The 23160-nt window shown below is 34.7% G+C and overlaps 1 long non-coding RNA gene across 1 annotated transcript in view; it reads left to right on the top strand.

The window, feature by feature from the left end:
- The window catches only part of LOC148758688 (uncharacterized), a 43204-nt gene extending 20338 nt beyond the window's left edge, over nucleotides 1-22866 (top strand). Inside the window, exons 2-3 of the long non-coding RNA XR_016020572.1 lie at nucleotides 21623-21785; nucleotides 22192-22866. This is a non-coding gene — a long non-coding RNA (uncharacterized LOC148758688). The remainder of the gene's footprint in view (nucleotides 1-21622; nucleotides 21786-22191) is intronic.
- Nucleotides 22867-23160: the final 294 nt, after the last annotated feature.

Genomic DNA, 23160 nt, shown 5'->3' with positions numbered 1-23160 from the left:
TCAAAGGTTCTGATGTGAAGGCTCTGGAGTAGGTCAGAGAAATATGCATTTACAACAAGATCTCCAGGTGATTCTCCCACAGGTAGTCTACAAACCACATGTCTACAGGGGGAGTTCAGATGACAGATTCCCTTCCTGTGGTTTCTCACCTCTCCCAGTGTCTCTGGTGGAAAGAGAGAACTGCACTGCTACCTGGCGGTTCTGGCATCCGCCCTGCTGCCTGCCTCTCCTGGCTTCCTGTTTTTTTCAAACAATTTCTGAACCGTTTGAGCACCCAAGCAAATCAGATCCTCCTTTGAGTCATTAGCATCTCAACATATGTTGAGAGTGCACGTACTGGCCTTGTTTATATGAGTACCTGCTGGTTGCTATGCATATAAGAGGAGCTCAACAAATGTTTATTGATTGTTTTTGTATTATGTAAATTTTCGTTTAGTCCTCTTCAATTTGTATGTTCAGTTTTCCTCAACTAGGTTGTGAGATGCTTAAGAGAAGGGACTACTGGTATTCCCATTGTCTCTGTATTAGTTGAAATCTCTCCGTATTGGGTAGATTCTCCACAAAGACTGCTGACTCAGTTATAATAGAAGATGCATAATACATCTTTGTTGAGTTGATTAACCATTCAAATGTGTTGGTTACCACTATTCTTTCATAGATGATGAGCTTTTCATGACTGGAAACCTTCTGAACATTTACACTTGTTTTTCCACCTTAAACATTCAAAGGGGAGGAAAAAATAACCCAATTTTAGCCTTCGAGGTAAAATATTTACCTACTCAACCTTCTTTGTTTTGCATAAAGAAATGTTTAACCAAAATTCCTCAGGTTAGAGTCAGATGGCCAAACTTTTAAAAACACGTGGGCATACACAAATACACAGGTAGGATTTACCTCAAAATGCAACTGCTTGTGGCTTATGTCCTTACTTCTTCTTTTTTTTTTTTTTATAGGATCTCAGGTTTTTTCTAAAGCTTGGATCTGCCCAAATAAATGGTTTGTTTTTTGGCATCAAAGTCCGTATCAAGGACAATTGTTGAGATCCCTGAAGTTCTGTCAGAGCACCAGGAGTTAGAGATGGAACTATATGATAAAATACCTATTGTGAAACATGGTGACTATAGTTGATAACACTGTGTTGTATAATTGAAATTTGCTAAAAGAGTGGAATTTAAATATTCTCAGAGAGAGAGAGAGAGAGAGAGAGAGAGAGAGCAAAGAAAGGTAAATATGTGAGGTAATGGATATGTTAATTAATTTCATGGGGGGGATCCTTTCACAATGTATACACATATCAAATTATCATGTTGTACACTTTAAATATCTTACAATTTTGTTAACTGTACCTCAATAAAGCTGAAAAAAAAAAAAAAAAGAATAAGTTGAAATGCCTGCCTTCAAAGAGTCTAAAATCTAATTGGAGTGACAATTAATGTGCATCCCAGATAATTGAGAGTAAAAGATTATTATTTGTGCTAGGGATTTCCAGAACCTTAAAGACTATCTAGTTCAAACATCTCATTTTTCACATAAAAAGAGCAAAATAAGAGATCTAGTATTGTGGCAAGCCCCTAGTGATCATTAAATGCATAGCCTGAACCAGAACCCTGATCCCTTTTTTCCTATTTATGGGCTCTTTCTAAATCACAATAAAACCTAAACTTCTAAAAAAAAAAAAAAAAAAAAAGTTTACATTTCACCAGAGCTCTAGAAACCTGATGGAGATGGCCAGGACCAAAAGGCCTGTCTGACTAAAGGGTTATTAGTTATATCAAAGGGTGACTATCAAGGGATTGCAGCCAGGAAGCTAATTAGCATGGGGCTAGGTGTGTGAGTCATCCAGTTTCAAGCCTGGAGGCAGAGAACAGGGTCTAGAGTGGTACTAGCCAGTAAAAATATAATGCGAGCCACAAATGCAAGACACATGTATAATTTTAAAATTTCTGGTAACCACAATAAAAATTAAGAAGAAACAGGTGACATTAATTTTAATAATATATTTTATTTAACCCAATATGTCTAAAATATTATCATTTCAACATGTAATTTATATGAAAAATAAGGTACTTCACATTTGCTTTTGTGTATTAAGCCTTTGAAATCCATTGTGTGTTTTATGCTGACAGCACATTTCAAATGTTTCATAGCCACAAGTGGCTAGTGGCTTCTGTACTGGACAGTGCAGGTCTAGAGGAGTCTCACTGATGAGAAGGATTGGGAGAGTAGCATTATGCTAGGTAAGTAGATTGACCAGGTCTTGTGAGTCTCCTAGAGAATGCTTCTCAAACTTGATTGTGCAGAGAACTCACTGGAGATCTGATGAAAATGCTAATTCTGATTCACTTAAGTCTAGGATTCTGCATTTCTAACAAGCTTTCAAGTGATGCTGATGCTGCTGGTTTGAGACCCATACTTTGAGTAGTCAGGTAAACTTGGGAGATCAACCATGGTGGGGAGAAAGAAACAAATAAGGAAGTTCTAAGTGAGCCAACCAGAAATGTTTTTCTTCACTGAGTTCCTGGGCCCGTGGAACAGGAAATTCTACCAACACTTCTGCTCTCTCACAGAAGTAGAGCATGCTTCCTTCTTCCATTCTGTCTGTGGCTTTCTTTCTCTCTAGAGAGAGAGTCTAGACTATCACTGAGGCATGCTTCCATGGGGGAAGAAGAGAGCAGAAGTGTTGGTAAAATTCCTATTTCACGTCATGAATGTGATGTCTTTTTAAAGTTATATAGGTCTCATTTATGTATTGCAAAACATTTTATTATTTGCTCCATAAAGGTCTTGTATGGGGGTGTCAAAAAATGTATACACATGACTACTATTCATATTTTGTTATCGGTATATATTGAGGATTACAATTTTAATACAGTTTTTTTCTTTCTTAAAATGTGTATACATTTTTTTTTTGGCACTCTCTGTATTTTGATAGATTTATTCCTAGGCATTTTTTCCTATGTAAAATTTATCATTTTTGTTGCTGTAATAAACAACGTTCTAGAAAAATTATATTTTTCCTCAGTTTGTTACTGATATCTAGAAATCCAATTGATTGTGATTTCATATCTAGAAAAACCACTAAACTTTATTATTGATTCTCATAATTTTTATGGAAATTTTTGCTTTTTCGAAGAAGACAATCATGTCCTCTATAATTAATACCAGTCTTTTATTCTTTCTAATCCTATTCCTTTATGTTTTTTTTCTTCTTGTTATATTGCACTGTTCAGGTTTTTTAGTGCATAGCTGAATTGATGAGGCAAGAGTGGATATATTTGCATTGATTTTGAAGATTTAATATTCACCATTATGTCATTTGCTGTATATATTTTTTGTAGATGTTCTCTATCAGCTTAAAGCATTTTATTCTATTTTTGTTTTTTGTATCACAGAAATACACGCTAATTTTTAAATTAGTTTCAGGTGTACAAAACAATGCAATAATTAGACATTTACACCCCTCACAAAGTGATAACCCCCCTCTTCCAATCTACTACCCCTCTGACATCATATAGCTGCTACAATTACATTGACTCTATTCCCTATGCTATACTCCACATCCCATTAATATATATATATATATATATATATATATTATATATTTGTGGGGACAGAGCCCCAGAAAGTAGTTTACAGGCTCTCGGCCTCACGTGGAGGGGTGCTGGCTCGGGTAGTAGATGGCCGTCAGCTGTGGCTGATTGGCCGTCAGCTGTAGCCAGTTAGCCAATTAGCCGCTAATATAACTGCTGCGGCTACGAAGGAGAGTGGAGGAGAGTGGAGGAGAGTGAAAGAGAGTCGTCGGTGGGTTGCAGACAAAACGGACAGCAGGTCGCACGTCCAGTGAACCCAGCCTCCAGTGAGACCGTAGTGGTATGACTCCCCTGCCTCTCGCTCCGTGGGTGTTCCTTTTTGGCCTCACCATATCCTGTGTTCTTGTATGGGGAGCAGGAGCAGAGACCCCGCAGGCCGCCCCGCATGACAAATGACGCAGCAAGCAGGGTCTCCCGCATGACAAATGGCGCAGCGAGCAGGGTCTCCTGCACGACAATATTTATATATATATATATATATATATATATATATATATATTTAATTATAGTAGTGACATTAAATGTTATTCAGTTTCAGCTTCAGGTGTACAGTGCAGTGGTCAGGCATCTACACAGTCCATGAACTGGTCTCCCTAACAAGACAATTGCCCATCTGACACCCTACAAAATTTTTACAACATTATTGATTATATTCCCCAAACTGTCTAAATGTTATCAAATAAATTTTTTTGCATCTATTGAATTGATCATGTTTTTCCTCTTCTAAGCTATTAATGTGGTAAATTATATTAATCAATTTTCTAATGTTGAACCAACTTTTCATGTCTGGAATAAACCCTACTTGGTTATGAGATATACTTTTTATACATTGCCACATTTGGATGGTAATATTTTGTTTAGAATTTTAATATTTTTGTGTATTGCTGAGATTAGCCTGTGATATTCTTTCCTTATACTTTCCTTACCTGTTTTGATGTCATAGGTATATTAGCCTCATACAATGAGTTGGGGAGTTTCTTGTTTTGCCATTCTTAAAAGAATTTGTGTATGTGTATAATGATCTGTTCTTTGGATATTGGAAAAAGCTTTCCTGAGAAATTACCTAAGCCTGATGCTTTCATTTTGGGAAGATATTTATCTACTAATTCAATTTCTTCAATTTTTATGGTATTATCCATTTTTCTATTTCCTCATGAGTTGGCTATGGTGGTTTGTATTTCTGTAGTAACTTATCCACTTTATCCAAGTTTTAATTTTTTTGGCATAACTTTGTTCATTTCTTTTGCTATTATTGTCCTGAAGTATTTACAATTATGTCCCCATTTTCATTCCTAATATTGTTCATTTAGATGTTATTTCTTTTTTCTTGATCAATCTTGTCAAAATTTTGTCAGTTTCATGAGTATTTTTTTTTAAGTACCAACTTTCAGCTTTATTAATTCTCTCCATTATGTATTTGTTTTCTATGTCATTAATTTCTTTTCTTGCCTTTATATTCTACTTTACTTTCTTTGGATTCATTTTGATTTTCCTTTTTTTTACTTAATTTTTAGTCTCTCTCTTTATCATTTAAGGCACTAAATTTTCCTCTAGGTACCACTTTATCTTTGTCCAATAATTTTTAGCTTTTTGTTTTCTAATCCCCATTGTGTTTTGTATTTTGATCAATGAATTTAGAAATGTTTTATAATTTCCAAGTGTATCAGATTTTATTAGCTATCTTTTTGTAATTGTTCCTTATGTTATTGTTATTGTGGGAAGTGTAAGTAGTCTCATGATGCCAATCCTTTAATAATCTGTTATGGTTGCAGTAGCATATGGTCATTAAAAAAATGTGCATAAAAATAAACTTATTCTCAAAAATTTGGGTGAGTAATTCTATAAAACTTGTTTCAAATCTTTACTGATTTAACTTCTGCTTTCTGTATCAATTACCAAGAAGGGTACATTAACAGTTGTCTACTATAATGATGGATTTGTTAAATTGTTTTGTAGTTTTGCTTATTTTTAAAAAATACGTTTTAAGACTATACTTGTTTTAGTAGGTACAACCACATTTGGAATTAACTTCATATTATGTTGAACTTTTTATTTTTATGCAGTGAACTTTACTTTTAATCTTCAGGAATGCTTTTTCTCTTAAGTCTATTTCGTCTAATACCAATATAGCTACAGAAACCTTTTATGTGAAGATAGTGTTTGCCTTGTATATGTTTTCCATCCTTTAAACAGTTCTGTGTCATAATGTTTGTAAGTATCTCTGATAAACAGTATTTATCTGGAATTTTTATTTTATCTAGACTGACAAGCTTTTTCTTTGAACTGAAGAGTTTTAGTCTATTTATAGTTATTTTAATTACTGATGTATTTGCATTTATTTTTGCTATATTACTTGTTTTTCCACATTTTTAGGTTTTTTTTTCTCATTTCATGCTTCCTCTTTATTGTTTTTATCTTTGTTCTCATTTCATATCCTCCTTCTACTAGGATAGAGAACATAACTTCTAAAGTACATATATTTAGTAATCACCTTTAATATTTTAATATGGTCACTTAACTTATCAAAGCTTACAGCTAGTTAATCAGTCTTTTTTCTTCTCCCAAAGTAGTCAAAGATCTTAGAACACTTTAATCACCATCCTCCCTACTTCTACTCTATTTTTGTAGTATATTTTAGTTCTAATCTCACAACACACATTTTTATTTCTGCTGTACACAGTGACAATTTAGAACATTTCTCCTCAGCATTTTTCCACCACAGCACTATTGATGTTTTGGGCTAGATAAATCTGTTGCGAGAAGCTGTTCTGTATATTGTAGGATGTTTAGCAACATGCATGGTCTCTGTACACTGGATGAGAATAGCATCACCCCTCCCCAAGTTGTCACAGACAAAAATGTTTTCAAATGTCCCCTGAGGGAGAAAATTGCTCTAGGTGAAGAACCACAGGTTTAGATCTAACTGCTTATTTAACAGTATCTTTCCTCAACATTCTGTCATATCTCGCACCTTCCATCTTTTTCTTCCTGCCTAAAACAAATAATGTAGAATTTTCTTTAGTGAAATCTGTAGGATGCAAGGTAACAAATCTGTTTTTGGTAAACCTGAGGAAAGTCTATTTTTTTCTTTGTTCTAAAAAGATAATTTGTTGAGTATAAAATTTTAGATTCAGGGTTATGTCCTTTTAGCACATTGGATAAATCATTCTGTTGTTCAGTGACATTGTGGCTATCCAGAAGAAAGAACTATCAAACTAATTATTATTCATTTTTAGATAATATGTCTTTTTTTCTCTGGCTCATTTGAAGAAAATTTTTTGTCTTTTGTATTAAGTATCACTATCATGTATCTAAGAATTTATTTCTTTTTATTTTTCTTACTTATGATTTGTTGGGCTTTCTGAATCCAAGAACTGATAACTTTCAACAGTTTTGGAAAATTATTAACTATGATTTCTTTGAAAGTTGTTTATTCGCCATACTTTCTCTTTCTGGAAATTAAACATATATATTTTCTCATATTATTCTCCATTTTCCCTTAATTTTTTTTTTTACATTTTCCTCCCTTGGCTTCTCATTTCTGTATTTCCTTGTATTATATTTATCTTTCAATCTAGTAGTTATCTCCAGTGTAGTTTAATATACCATTTCACCTTTAAATTGAGTTTTTACTTCTAGTTTTTGTTTCTATTTGTTCCATTGGTTCTTTTACAAATGCTCTTGAAAATGTTTAAATTATTTCTTCATTCTATTTACATTTTAAAGCCTCTGTTTTATTTATTTAAACATATTAAACAAACTTATTTACTATTTTGTGATGATTACTGTATCTTTGTGGGTCTGATTTTGCTGTCTATTGTATCTACTTGATTTTTTTTTTTTTTTTTGGCATGGTATTTTGTTTGCTTGTGTTTTTTTTTTTTTTTTTTTTGGAAACATTGGGAATTCTGAAAGTCCTGGATTAATATTGATTTTTGACACATCCACTAGCCACATAGAGGTTGTTGCTTCGAATTAAATTCAAATTAAATTATCCATTTATGGTTTTTATGGAACCACATAAGTTGGTACAATTGGTCTGAACACCCATGTGAGGGAGAGCTTATTGCTATAATTCTTAGGGGTGATTTGCCTCCTTCAGCCACTACCAAGTTTCCTTGCTATGCTTTCCATACAGTGGGTTTACTTCTATAAGGCTATTGTCCTTTGCAGTCTCAGCCTTTTTATCTTAAATGCCCTCTGGGCTTTTTCTGTGTGTTCCATTCCCATGTAGCCATTTTCAAGAACTGTGAAGGACCTGAGATTATTATCCTGCTTTTACCCTCCTTCCAAGCAATCAATTTTCATGGATTCTGGTATAAGACTTGAGACGCCTGAGTCATGGATGAAGGACAGTTTATTTTTATAGCTATAGGAGTAGCCAGAGTGTCAGCATTTTACACTGGTTCCCCAAACCTCAATCCCTACCAGGTGACATGAAAGTGTTTCAGATGACATCTATACATGCAGTGAATTGTATTGTTAGACAGAAACTCTGAGCTTAGGGAACCCAAATCTTTTATAATGGGCACTTAAGCACGCCTGCCTTTGCTTCAGAGTGAGACACTACCTCTATCTTCCAAGGCAGCTCAGTAAACAAAGATTCTGGAAAAGATAGTTTAGAACAAAGGGTAGCTAGTTCCTTTCTCACAAAACATGTAGAAACAAGACAAACCTATGCAGAATTATCTTCTAAAAGTCATCAAAATGGAAGGCCAAGTTTCAGCAGATATCTTTAGAATAAAAGTCATTAGTGCTCCTTAACTTTAGAGAATTCCTATTTCATTGTTACCTATGTAGCTTATTTTTCTAATAAAATACTTAGTATATTTTATTCAGCATTTTTAAATATAAAAATGCATTATTTTTTCAGATTTCCAGTCTTGATATTGCTGGAAATTGAAGTTGCAACATTAATTTATAGAACTTAAAATAAGACAATCACTTACCCTAACTTGTTTCTTACTATAATTCTTTAATTGGTCCCCAATATCTGAACTACAGGCAGTTCATTTCTGTTTTCTTTTTTCTTTTTATTAGTTTCAGGTGTACAAAACAACATAGTGATTAGATATTTATATACCTCACAAGTAATAACCCCAATAAGTTTATTACCCATCTGACACTGTACATAGTTATTAGAATATTATTGACTGTATTCCCGATGCTGTACTATATATTCCCAGGACTATTTTTTAATTATAGTTGACATTTAATATTATTTTATATTAGTTTCAGGTGTACAGTGTAGTGCTTAGACATTTATATAATTTACGAAGTGATCCCCCTGATAACTCTAGTACCCATCTAACACTATACATAGTTTTTATAATATTATTGACTATATTCCCCATACTGTTTACATCCACATGACTGTTTTGTAACTACCAATTTGTATTTCTTAATCCCTTTACCTTTCTCACCCAGCACCCCAACACTCCTCCCATCTAGTAACCATCAGTTTGTTGTCTGCATCTATGAGTCTCTTTCTGTTTTGTTTGTTCATTTATTTTGTTCTTTAGATTCCACATATAAGTGAGATCATATGGTATTTTTCTCAGTCTGACTTATTTCACTTAGCGTAATACCCTCTGGGTCCATCAATTGGTAAGATTTCATTCTTTCTTATGGCAAAATATACATATTGTATACATATTGTATATATATATATATTTTCAGATATTTGTTATATATATATATAACAATTTCTTTATTCAATCATATCTTGATGGGCGTTTCGGTTGTTTCCATATCTTGGCTATGGTAGTGCTTCAATGAACATATGGGTGCATAAATCTTTTTGAATTACTGTTTTGGATTTCTTTGGATAAATAACCAGTAGTGGAATTGCTGGGTTCTATTTTTAATTTGTTGAAGAATCTGAATACTGTTTTCCATAGTGGCTGCACCTATTTACAATTCCACCAACAATACACAAGTGTTCCCTTTTCTCCACATCCTCACCCATACTTGTTTGTTGATATATTGATATGGCCATTCTGACAGGTATTACGTGATATCTCATTCTGGTTTTTATTTGCATTTCTCTGATGATTAGTAACGTTGAGCATCTTTTCATATGTTTACTGGCCATCTGTTTGTACTCTTTGGAGAAATGCCTATTCAGGTCCTCTGCCCATTTGTTATTGGATTTTTTATTTTATTTTATTTTATTTTATTTTTTTTGGTGTTGAGTTGTATGATTTTTTTAAACATAGATTTTTAATATTAACCTTTTATCAGATGTATCATTGGTGAATATCTTCTCCCATTCAGTAAGATGTCTTACCGTTTTATGTTTTCCTTTGCTGTGAAACAACTTGTTAGTTTAATGTAGTCCCATTTGTTTATTTTTTTCTTTTGTTTCCCTTGACTGAGGAGATGTATCAGTAAATATATTACTAAGAATAATGTCTGAGAGATTACTGCCTATGTTTTCTTCTAAGAGTTTTATGGTTTAAGTACATTTAAGTCTTTAATCCATTTTGAATTTATTCTTGCATGTGGAGTAAGAAAATGGTCCAGTTTCATCTTTTTGCTTGTATCTGTACAGTTTTCCCAGCAACATTTATTTATTGAATAGACTTGTCTTTACCCCAATGTAAATTCTTGCTTCCCTTGTCATAGATTAAATGACCATGCCTACATTCTGTTCCACTGATCGATGTGCCTGTTTTTATGCCAATACCATACTGTTTTGATTACTATGGTCTTGTAGTATAGTTTGATATCAGGTAGCATGATACCTCTAGATTTGTTCTTCTTTCTCAAGATTGCTGTGGCTATTCAGGGTCTTTTATAGTTCCATATAAGTTTTGGGATTTTTTTTTTTTTTTTTTACTTTGGTATTACAAGATATAGCTTTCCATTAAAAAAAAATAATTTAACATGCAAAGGAAGATTTTGCTCTTGTGTTATACACAAAAATGGTTTTCCACATAAGCATTTATAATTTCTTTCTTTAAGACAGAACAGAAGAGAAACTCTATGCAAATCCCAGTTAAGAATGGTATCTCCATAGAAGATGGAATTTATCTTCAGGAATAAAACTGTATTCAGTTAGTCTCTTAGTTGAAATGGTTTTTCTCAGTTGAGTGGGAGTACTTTGGCATTGCAAATATGGGTAAAATTATTCTAACTTCTTTTATGTATGTTTCAAACTCTCATATAGTTTATTTCCCATGAGCTTTTTGTTGTATCTATTGTGTATCTGGCCTACATGTAGATTTCAGGAAATAGTTAAACAGCCAAATTTTAAAGCATAGTCTTTTTAAGTTCCAGCCCTGGGCATAGTTTGTCCTTTATATTTTGCTATCTATAATGATAGTATTTGGTAGTGAGAAATAGAATATGTACCATGAGAAGACATTTGTATAAGAATATAAAATCAGACAGAATTTGGCAGAATTGATTTTCTTTAGCCAACCCTTGAAGATATCTCTTGCCAATGTTGGTGAAATTAAAGGATTTATAGGCCACTCAAACTGTAATTGTTTGTCCAGTTTCCATATTTCCATGCTATTTGGTTTTGTACATAAGGCTGGAGCTAATTTCCACATTATAGGTTAAACACCAAAGCCCAGAGCAGTAACTTGTTTTAGTGTCACAATGCTGAAGAATAAAGAGCTGGGTAGAGACCTAAGCTAAGATCTTTTCCAAGTTTAATGCTTTTGACATAGTATGAAAATTTCCCAAATTGTGCCCAATGTTGGTTTAAATAAAATTTAGAGTATTTTACAATATATTTTGGATCCTCATCCTTTATTAGTTATATGATTTATAAATCTCTGTCCTCATTCTGGGCCTTGTCTTTTTACTATTTTACAGCATCTAGTTTTTTTTAATTTGTTTTTTATTAAAGTATAGTTGATATACAATATTATATTATTTCAGGCATACAACATAGTGATTCAACATTTGTATGCCTTACAAAGTGATCAACATGATGAGTCTAGTAACCATTTGACACCATACAAAGTTATTACATTATTATTGACTATATTCTCTATGCTTTACAGCACCTTTTGACGAATAGAAGTTTTAAATAAACTGTAGACTAATTTGTTAATTTTTTCATTATTTAAACTTTTGAGGTTTGTATTTAAGGATTCCTCCTTACTCTCTTATATTCTCATGTATTTTCTACTAAAAATTTAATGTTTTGTTTTTTACATTTATGTCTATACCTAGAACTAATAATATATCTGGAATTGATTTTGGGGATATGGTGTGAGGTAAGGATCTATTTTTTTCACATGGATAATTTGTTATCCTTGCATCATTTGATAACCAGTCTTCAAGGGTCACCTCCATCATGTGTGAAATTTCCATACGTGTGTGAATCTGTTTCTGACCTCTCTACTCTGTCCTATTTTGTTACTCGGTCTATTTACATACCAATACCACTACTGTTTGTAGTTGGAAAAAAAACAAAACAAAACAGACTAAATGTTCAATAAGAGATTAGGTGGATAAATGGTGACTATTCATACAGTGAAAAAAAATGAACTTGAGCTACATATGTTAAACTCTCATAAATATAATGTTGAGCCCACCACCCCAATAATACCTAGAATATTATACCATTTTAGAAAACCTAAAAACATAAAAACAAAACTACTCATTGTTTAGAAATATATGGAAATACAATAAATATATTAGTTAATGCATAGAAACAATCTACATTCAGAATTTTGTTACTTATGATAGATGGAAGGGGTGTAATGAGGGAAAAATACATAGAGGTTTTCATTGTGTTTGTAATATTTCATTTTTAAGCTGCTAGGTGGGTACATGTGTTTATTTTTTTAGTTTTTACACCTTTTTATGTCTACATTTTTCGTAATGTTTTTACAATAACAGTAAGATGCCTTTATTCAGAACCTTTAATTTGCTAATAGGCTTTGTCTTCATCCAAAAAAGGTGGCATTCTATAAATATTTCCCAAATTTAATTGACCATGGAGCCTTCTTTTCCCAGGAACACCTATTGGTACCTTGGGAATTAGTCTGTTTTATGGATCCCAGATTCAGAATATGTACATTAGACCATACTGCTTATAAAGATGAGACAAATCCAAGGTCTAGTCTTTAGTGTGTCATCGAGTTACAAGAAGTGCTTTGAACCCAGCAGGATGTAAAGGGAGGTGTTGTGCATGTGGTTTTTACCTTAGCGTCTTTCTTCAAGTCCCTGGATATTCCTGTGGCTTTAATTTGTTGGATACATCCTCCTCCCACTCCACCCTGTGGGGGCAGTTGGAATGTTTGAAATAGAGAAATCAATAAAGTAGAATTTCCACATGGTGAGAATACAGCTATAACACGGCCTCCTCTTTGTTTCTAAAGTGCGATGCAAATAGCACACAGTGTAGAGAATGTCTGTTACAGGACTAGGGGACACCAAAGGCATTCATTGATTAAGAGTCAATTGTTACAGAAAATTTATTAGCATCCCATTAATAGAGCATTTTATGGTGGGTCATCCCCATAAATAACATTGATATATAGAATGTATCTTTTTTGTAATGGAAATCATTGTAATGAGACTTTATTTTAATTAGTATTTTTTTAATATACAAAAATGAGGCTGATTCCTACTTTTTTGCAATAGGAATGCTTTATTTGGCAGACTTTATATATAAAAAAAGAATGTATAAATAAAGCAGCTGATTTGACCTGGCAAGCTTTGATTCCAATTCAGCGTACTTTCCCTATTTATAAAGTGCAGCAAAATGTTGGCTTTTAGAAAATGATATTCCCTGGGTGTGCAAGTGTGGTAAGGTGTTTTTTTTTTGTTGTTGTTGTTTTTGTTATTATTGCTCTTTTAAAAAAATGTAGCAGATTTCTTATAGAGGAACTCCAAATAAAAGCTCATGAAATGTCTGTATGCATATAAAGAAGGAATAAATTATTTTAAAACGATTTTTTAAAGATTGTGGCCCTAAAGGGTGACTGCAGGCCTTGTGCAGTCCAGTATATGTGCTACTATGATCATGCCTGAAGCTCATAAATCTTGCATTATTTGGAGTAAGCGTAGACACTCCAAAATGAATTTAGAGGCAAATGTGAATGTGTTTCTGGGCACAGGCCGGGTGGAGAGAATGCTGTGATCATGTCTCAAAAAATTCTAATCATCTGGTCTTATAATGAATGGATTAGTTCCTCTATTCTGCCAATAGAACATGAGCACATGAAAACTTTGAAGTGCGGGAGGCAACGGCAAAGAAAACAATAAACTGTGCGTGTGAGACTGGCTTGATGCTCGGTGATTAAGAGATGAGGACCCCGCGGGGTCAGCTCCCCATAGGTACAAACAGATGTTTGCACTGTTTCACAGCTGCTAAATATGATATAAATCCAAAGAATTTTTCTTGTTTTTATAAAGGAAAAAAATACCCAGACAGCAAATTTTTGGTCATTCAGATACTCTTACCAAATGACATCTGGTTTCTGTACTGCTTATTTAAGCAATCCTTAAAAAAAATGTTTGCCAAGGGGAGTAACTCTAAACTTTCAGTCCTTCACCATACATAACAGTACAGTTTAAATTACAGTGTAGCATGCAGAGTTTATTATAAGCAATGCCATTCTTTATTTCTTAACTAGCAAGTTTTACTTTTAAGAAAATGGGGTAGATATTATATCATTAGTTAGGGGAAATCTATGATGAAGTTACATTTAGAATATCTAGGATTCCGATCCTAATGATGGCAAAGAAAATGAATTAATTGTTTCCATATGTTAAGAATGGTGGTGAGCAAAGTGAAACTCTACAGTTACCTAAAATAAAATGTCAGCAGTATAGCAAGACAGTATTTTCACTTGCATCAAGGTGAGAGAACATGAAAGGCAGAAAGGAAGCAGTGACAGGTTGAAGGTCAAGATGGAAATGAATCTTAATAAAAGACTTGCCCACATCTTTAGAGAAGAACCAGATTTTTGCCGTCTCTACATCCATTATGCCTTTGACTTTATATGCAGAAATTGGTTTTTTATTATACTCAACAGCAAATATGTTTGTATTGATTGTTCCCCTCAAGGAGTCTATTTTGAAGGCTCTAGTGCCCAAGTTTACAGGCTTGCTTTCTGAAATTTTTCTACTTCAACCTTTGTGTCTGACATTGATCTACTGTTTCTTTGGAGCTTTCTTTCGTTGAGTCTCTCAGAGCTTAGCACTGAAACAGAAAATGTGATAATTCCATAACAAATTTGGCAATTAGCAGCATTCCTTCTTTGGGGTTTTACATCATTATTTGGCCTGATACTGTAATTCCAGTGTGATATTAATAAAGAGTAAACAGTCTGACAAGTCCAGCTTCGTTGGAGAGTCCTCACCCGAAGATTTGCTAGGTCTGTGTAATATTCAAAAGCTAGTTCAATGGGAGTTGCCCAGAGTGGAGATAATATACTACACGGACCTTTCCTTGTCTCTTTTTAAAATGGATTTGTTTGTTTTTTAGGTACTAGGTTCTTGCCATCAGGTATAAAAGGTCTACCACAGCCCATTTTGCAGGAGGATAGTATTTTTTTCTATTGTGCTTTACTTTATAAGGTTTGGCTATGAGTTCAGGCTTGGCATATGTAATGATCTTAGGTTTCAGCATCAAGTCTAATTCACTGCTTCATTTACCATTTCTTTTTTAGGCTCTAGCAGGAATGCTGCCTTCCTCCAGATTCTGCGAGGAGGTTTACCCTATCTCTAGCATCCATCATTTCTGTGTTTACTAACTTTGAGAAGCCTCTCATATCAAACTTTCTCGTAGATACCATCTGTGTATGGAAGTCCCAGGTGGAGGCTCATAAAGAGGTTTTCATGAACTCATGTCTGAGAAGCCCTGTATTCAGGTTGACACTCGACTGTGCACAGCTAAATCCTCCACTCCCCGCGCCCTCAGTGCCAAGTTCTCCTTATCACTAACAGCTTCCTATTGATGTCAGTGAGACTAAATATGCAAAGGAAATATGAAGCTCTTCATTCCCTGAGAACCAGGATATTTAGTTTGTGCAAATCCCTGAACCCCAAAATGGATTTAATCAGCCCAATTCACATCATAAATATCATTTTACAAGAACACACATATGCTGGAACAGATAGGAGATTTCATTTTAACTTTTAAATTTGCAAAATCGTACCCTGTGGGCCATCAATTTTTCTTGGACACTCCAGGGACTTCATGCCAAGAGAAATTCTTGAGAGACTTCATGCCAAGAGGAATTCTTACATTAATTTCATGCTCTTCATTGAGAACCAAGCAGTTTGCTTTGTTTTCAAAGATATCATATTTCACCTTCTGGAACCCTATTGGAACCTCTTAGCTGTTCTTCCTGCCTCCATTTCTCCCAGACTATTCCAAAGAATGGCCAGATTATCTTTTGCAAGGTCTATTTCTAATTTTTCTCTCTTCTTCCTCCTACCCCTCTTGTCCCAACCTTCCCTTCCTCTCTCCCTTCCTTCCTTCCTCCCTCCCTCCTTCCCTTTCTCCCTCCATTTCTCTCTCCCTCCTTCCCTTCTTCCCTTTCTCCCTCCCTCCCTCCCTCCCTCCCTCCCTCCCTCCGTTCCTTCCTTCTTTCCCTCCTTCCTTCCTTCATTCATTCCTTTCTTCCTTTCTCCCTCCCTCTTCCAAATAGCCTATAGTAATATGTAGTGATTCCCTACTGAATCTCATCTAAATATGGGAGAATAACTGAAGCCTAGAAATTTTTTAATTTAATTTTTTATCTTGAAATCACTGTAGATTAGCCTGTAGTTGTAAGAAATAATACAGAGATCCCCTGTACACTTTACCCGGTTTCTCCAATGGAAACATCTTGCAAAACTAAAGTACAGTATCACAACCAGGATTTTGGCGTTAATTCAGTCAAGATACAGAACATTTCCATCGCCACAAGAATCCCTCATTTTGCCCTTTTATAGCTATAATCCACCATCCTCCCACTTCAATTCCCTCCTTAACCATTGGCAACAACTAATTCATTTCTATAATTTTGTCCTTTCGAGAATGTTCTATAAATGAAATCATACAATATGTAATTTTGGGGGGGAAGGATTCGCTTTTTCTCACTTAGCATAATTCTCTGAACATTGATCCAAGTTATTTCATGTGTTAGCAGTCTGTTCCTTTTTATTGCTGAGTTATATTCCATGGTATGGATGTACCGAAGTCTGTTTAACCTTTCACTTGGTGAAGGGCATCTGGGCTGTTTCCAGTTTTTGGTTATTATGACTAAAGCTGCTACGAACATTCATGCATAGGTTTCTGTGTGAACATAAGTTTTTATTTCTTTGCAATAAATGCCCAGGAGTACAACTGCCAAGTCAGGTGATAGCTGCATGTTTAGCTGTTTTCCAGAGTGGCTATGCCATTGCCCATTCCTGTCTGCAATAACATATAAGCTATACAGTTTGTCCGCATTTGGTGTTGTCAGTATTTCTCGTTTTAGCCTTTCTGATAGATGTGTAGTGATATCTTATTGTGGTTTAATTTGCATTTCCCTAATGGCTAATGAAGTTGAATATCTTTTCCTGGGCTTATTTGCCATCTGTATTCTCTGTGATGAAATGTCTGTTAATGTCTTTTGTCCATTCTACAATTGGATTTTTTTTTTTACTATTGAGTTTTGAGAGTTCTTTACATTTTTTAGCTACTAATCTGTTGTTGGATATGTGATTTGCAAATATTTCCTCCCAGTTTGTAGCTTGTCTATTCTCTTAACAGGGTCTCAAACAGAGCAAAAGATTTTTATTTTTGATAAGGGCTAATTTATTTTTTCCATTTACAGATTATGCTTAGTGTCAAGTGTAAGAACTCTTTGCCTAACTCTATGTTCTGAAGATTTTTTTTCTGATTTTTTCTAAAAGTTTTAAAGCCCATAAAGTTATAGTTTATATAGTTTATAAGTGATACACATAACTTGATATGTATATTTTATCATATGTATATCTTACATAATTTATCATCACAGTCTATGGCTGTTGACATTTTACAAGTTTAGATAAAGTGTAGAAATATCACTTCTCTTTACATCCTTTACCCTACCCCATTTATAATGTAATTGTCTTAAATATTTCCTCTTTATAAATTTAGAAACAGATCAATCAGTGTGAAAATTTTTGTTTTCATCATCAAACATAATTTAGAAAACTCAAAAGGAAAAGGTAAGTCTATTATATTTATCCATATTTTTGCTTCCTGTGTTCTTTTTTCTTCTTAATGTTCCAAGGTTCCTATTTTTATCATTTGCTTTCTGTTTAGAAAACTTTCTTTAGTTATTGGCTTAGGTTAGCTGTGCTGGTGGCAGATTCTCTTAGTTTTCTTTCATCTGAGAATGTCTTGATTTCTAGCACAATCATGATTCCTCTTACAAATCACTAGGGTTTATTAATGGGGACAAAACTTATAGGTGAGTTTCAAGTTTCAGTGACTAAAGAATCTCCTTGCCTACTTGCTTAGGACCAGTTAAACTTGTGGTGCATGAGCAATAATAATAATCTGTGTTGTTCAGGTTTTATAACTGGGGAGACAGAAGACTGGTACAACTTTGCAGCTTCATGTAGATTTATACTTTATGCGTGACTGCTCAAGAATGCATTTTATTTTGCTTCCTACATATTGAGAATTATGACAGAAGGTCATCTACTGGAGAGTGGAACTGTGAGCCCCACCATTCCTCATGAATTATTTGAGGCTATGCCTTTTCAGATAATTAGAGTTGATTGCTAATTAAAGACCTTCCTGAACAATCATTATCAGTTTCTTTTAACACCAGGTACTTCTTTCCTATAGATTTTAAAGTATATATACCTATCATTTTGGAAATTGAATTTCTAGAAATATGAACTTTTAATTATAATAAAAGATAATAAAAAAGAATAGGTAGTAGTACCAGAAATGCTTTTTAAAATTAATTCACATTTATAATATTTAGTTTGTATCAGGCATTGTGCTAGTTGCTTTACAAACATATATCACGTAATTCTTAAAAAAGACTTTTGAAAGTCATACAGTTATTAAGAGATGGGCTCTGGGTTTGAATGTGGGTCTATGTGATCCAAAAGCACATACGTGTTTTTCTTGCATACTCTGTAACCATCTTCCAGCATTTCGTCCACCGGCCTGTACAAGCTTATCTTCTCTATACCCTGTTTCCTGGTGATTGACTATCTTCCATGGCTACTATTGCTACTGCTAGAGTGAGGGATCCCAAATTTACAACCCAAAGGCCCAATTCTAAGCCCATTCAAAATGCCTGTGCATTTACCAATGACAACGGAACTCACTATGTCCCAAATCTAACTGCGACTTCCACTCTTAAGAAAAGGAATTTCTCCTCCTGATTTTATTTCTAATAACAGAATCACTGTCCTTTCTTTCAACTAAAATCCTTTGTTTCCTCCCTTCCTACTGTTGTGTTTCCTTTTTCAGTACTCACTAAAGTTTATTATGTTTTCAAACCTTAATATCTGTATTGTTGCTCGAGCATCCTCACGGTCCACCGCCATCACTCCCTTCTCTCTTCTACGCATGTCATCCTAGACATCGCTGCCAGATTTAGCCTAAAGTTTGGGATTGATCTTATTATACTTCTCCCCTACAGACTTCAGTAGCTCCCATCTGCTTGTTGACTTATGTACAAAGTCCTCACTCTGCCTTCAGGGCTTACCATAAATGATGCCTGGTTAATTTTTTTAGCCAAATCTCCAGCTACATTCTTACTAAACTCTTTGCATTCCCCCATATGATCTGCAGTTTCTGATTGACCCCTCCCTCCTCAGTGCTGTTCCATTTTATTGATTTTTCAGCAATGAATTCTATGTATCCTTTAAGGCCCATTTCAAATGCATCCTCTTTCAAAAATCCTTTCTTGATTCCCCTCACAGAAGTCATCTTTCATTCCTTCAAAGTCAAATCTTTCACGTCACTCATCTTGCCTTTTATTTTAATTGTGTACACATCATAGAAGCAAAAACAATGTTATTATTTTCATTTCTTTGCAGTACAAGATAGTATTGTATTCATAATAGGTCTCCAAGTTTTCTAGACTTGGGTTTTGTGAATGAATCTTCAAGGATCAGGGGTCCTGGCAAAGCTTATTGTAAATTGTTGTGTAATGACTGAGAAGAATACTCTCACTGAATTTTTTCCTATATTTTGACTCATCTGGATAAAACACATTACTGATCTTGACAAAAGGGTGATAACCACCTACTTGCTCTTCTCTCATTTGCCATCAGGATGACTCTTAAATGTGGGAAGGATTAACTTCTAAAGATAGCTTTCTGAGCATAAGCCTGTTACAAATAAAATTCCACAAGGATGTTCTTCAGCTGGTATAATAGATAAGTGACATTCTTTGAAATGTGATGGAGTCTGTATGTCTGTTATGGACATATTAGGCCTTGGTAGATGATAAAGTATTTTTGGGGAAAAAAAATCCCATTAAAAATACTAGTATTCTGGTAATTTGTGAATAATGAAATTTGTTAAAATATGTAAGTTAATAGCTTTGTCAGTTTTTTTAAAGCTGGATATATGTTCCTTTAGATTTGGAAACTTTTAATTTGAATTAGGAGTACACGGTTGGCTTTTAACATTGTTATTCTAGAGCTCTATGTAGGTTCCGTGTGGAAGAACTGCGGGTGTGGGGGCATCCTGGGCCCATGGGTCCTGAGTTCTGATGTGAAATTTTCAATTCATAGAACCATTTTTTGGGACTATACAAGAATATGGATTTATGGCCTGTCGAATTTAGTAATTATACCCAATAAATGAAAATGACATCATGTAACTTGGACTTGAGAGTCTAAAATTGCAGAAAGATGCCAGAGAAGAATGTTCATGGTGAAAATTAGGGCCACTAGTCATTCATTGTTTAGCTTGGAGATTAGCTGACAGTGCTGTGCATATAAATAATTCCCAGCCATGGAAACAAGCAATACTCCCCCCACCCCCCACCCCAGCATATATTAAACATCCAAATCCCAGTAATAAATTCCACAGTGTAGATTTAACCTTCATCATTTTCTTTTACTTTTCATTTTTTTCATCTCCCAAATAAACCCTCCATCCCCTTTATTAAGATTTACTGGTAATAGTTCCATGTTAGAAGAGAGATTATAAAGTATTCAGTTCAGAGAATAGTTAAGAGTCAGACAGACCTGTTTGAAACCTGGCTCTGCAGTTTTCTAACTGTGTCCCCTTAAACAAATAATTTAATGAGGTTAGGTCCTAGTTTTCTCATATGTAAATGGAGATAATAATCACATCTATCTCATAGGGTTGTAGTGGGATTACATGAAATAATGTACAGAACTCAGTCTGACACAGAATAAGTACTAAATAAATGACAGCTGTGATTATTAGTATTATTAGTTATTACTTATCTTTACATTTGCAATTGTAAGTAACTTGGAATTAAAAGTCATTCGTTTGGTCTTCAACTCTAAAGATTTACCGACCTGATGTAGTTGGGACATTACTGAAACCAGAAAGAATGAAAGCACTCACGAAAATGCATGCAAATTTAGTATACATAGTAGGTGATAGAAGCCATGATATGATCCTCACAGAACATTTTGCTATTAATAATATTCTGAGTTAGATACCTCATTCATGTGACCAACATTGCCTGGGTACGTACGATGTGCTAGACGTTATGCTGGTATTAGGATCCAGGCCCTGGTTCACAGTCCATTTTGTAAACAAAATGTATCCATTTGAGTGGTTCCCAATTTTTTTTTTTTTCAGATAACTATGGATGAATATATATGAGGTACCTGCTAACTTGGAATAGCAGTAAACTGCTCTCTCTCTCTCTCTCTCTCTCTCTCTCGGAATAGCAGTAAACTGCTCTCGCTCTCTCTCTCTCTCTCTCTCTCTCTCTCTCTCTCTCTCTCTATATATATATATATATATATATGTTTCCATATATCTCTCTCTATCTCTATCTCTATCTCTATCTCTATCATCATCTATGATGTTGCTTGGATTTAAAAAATCAAATTTATAGTTCCCCAGTGGGCTTATATCTTTGCAGGTGGGAAAGCCTCAGTCACCTAAAAATGATGCCTGTGAGCCTCGTGGCCATTGTGAGTAAGTACGGCCCCGCTTTAGGAAGAAGTCTGGGAATTTTTCTGCTGACCTCCTCACACTGGAGTTCCCATACTTGCATCCTCCGGGAACACACAGGCATGGCTGGGGTGAGATGAGTTTCTACATCATGTGCCAAGTGTCTTGTATTGCAGAGAGAAAGAAGCTGCTGAAGCTTCATTAGCCCGTGTACATAGGAAGAGGCGGCTGTAGCTTCATTGCAATGAAGTGTTAGAGTTAATCTCTTTCATCTGTTTTCATTTTGTTACCCCCCCCCCCCCCACTATATCAGGCACCACAAAATACATTTATTAATTAAATCCCACTCTCTGACTCTAAAGGAAGGCACTTGGGAAAAAAAAAGTTCATTTGCAGCAGGGAAAAAAAAAAGCCAGAGAATAATTTGAATCTTGAAACTTCTGCAGTTGGAATAACAATAAAAAGAGCAGAGATGGCTGTAAAATAGTCTGTTCTTGGCATTGCTTAATTGGTCTATTTATTTTTCTGTCTCTGAAGCTGTCTTTAGTGACACCTACTGATAAGAGCCAATCGGAACCATGGCCGAATTCCTTTGGGCTGGACCTGCCAACAAGCTGCTCAGCCCTCCAGATGTTGCTGCTTTGTGAGAAATGAGAACTCAATAAACCAGGCTCACCCTTCCTCCTGGGGTGAACGCAAAGACAGGCAGATATGGAAAATCACTGCTCAGCACCATGAACAATGCACTCAAATGAGGGGTTGGGCCGGTTCTTATTTGTCTTGGTGGAACAGACAGCCATGGAGCCTAATGCAAGAATTTTAGCTGGCAACAGTTCCAAATGTGACTATACATTGAAATTGTTCAGCAAAAGAAGGCCTTTTAACTAGGACAAAGCCCAATAGTGGGTTTCAACAGATGCTAAAAGAACCTGCAGACTGGGTTAACTATGTATCACACATAATTTTACTGTGCTGAACATTTCTCCACCTTTTGTGTTTTTCAGATTCCATTCTTTTGTGTTATGTAACAAATTAGAAAGATGCTGCAGTAAACAGCCTCATGGCACATCCTAACTATCAATGAATAATATTCAGTTAGCACTTGGGAATAGAACAAAATGAACTAAAGTGAATTCATTCTTGTCCTCCAGACCAGAGTGTCCCAATCTTTCTTAGTACAGGACACGCTTGTGATGTTGCTGTAATACAATAAAAAAATATATTACCAGTCTTGTTTTCCTGAGACAGTTTCTCAGCAGTTGTCTGTCCATCCAAACCTTATAACTGCACCCACATTACATGCACTGATGTACCCTACAAATGCCCGAATTAAAGCCAACCTCAACATATGGTGAGACACCATTTCTCTCATTATATAATCCCCAAAGAAGCCTTTTGGCTACCTTAAGTATGGTAGACATAATGGATATTGATGAGTTAAATGTTTACCAGGACTCTTTAATTTATTAATTTAACTCACATATGTACCTGCTATCACATCTTACA

Source organism: Rhinolophus sinicus, chromosome 3 (assembly GCF_057876585.1).
Source record: "Rhinolophus sinicus isolate RSI-liver-muscle chromosome 3, RSI-T2T, whole genome shotgun sequence".
Lineage (NCBI taxonomy): Eukaryota > Metazoa > Chordata > Mammalia > Chiroptera > Rhinolophidae > Rhinolophus > Rhinolophus sinicus.
This window is presented reverse-complemented; position numbering and strand designations above follow the sequence as displayed.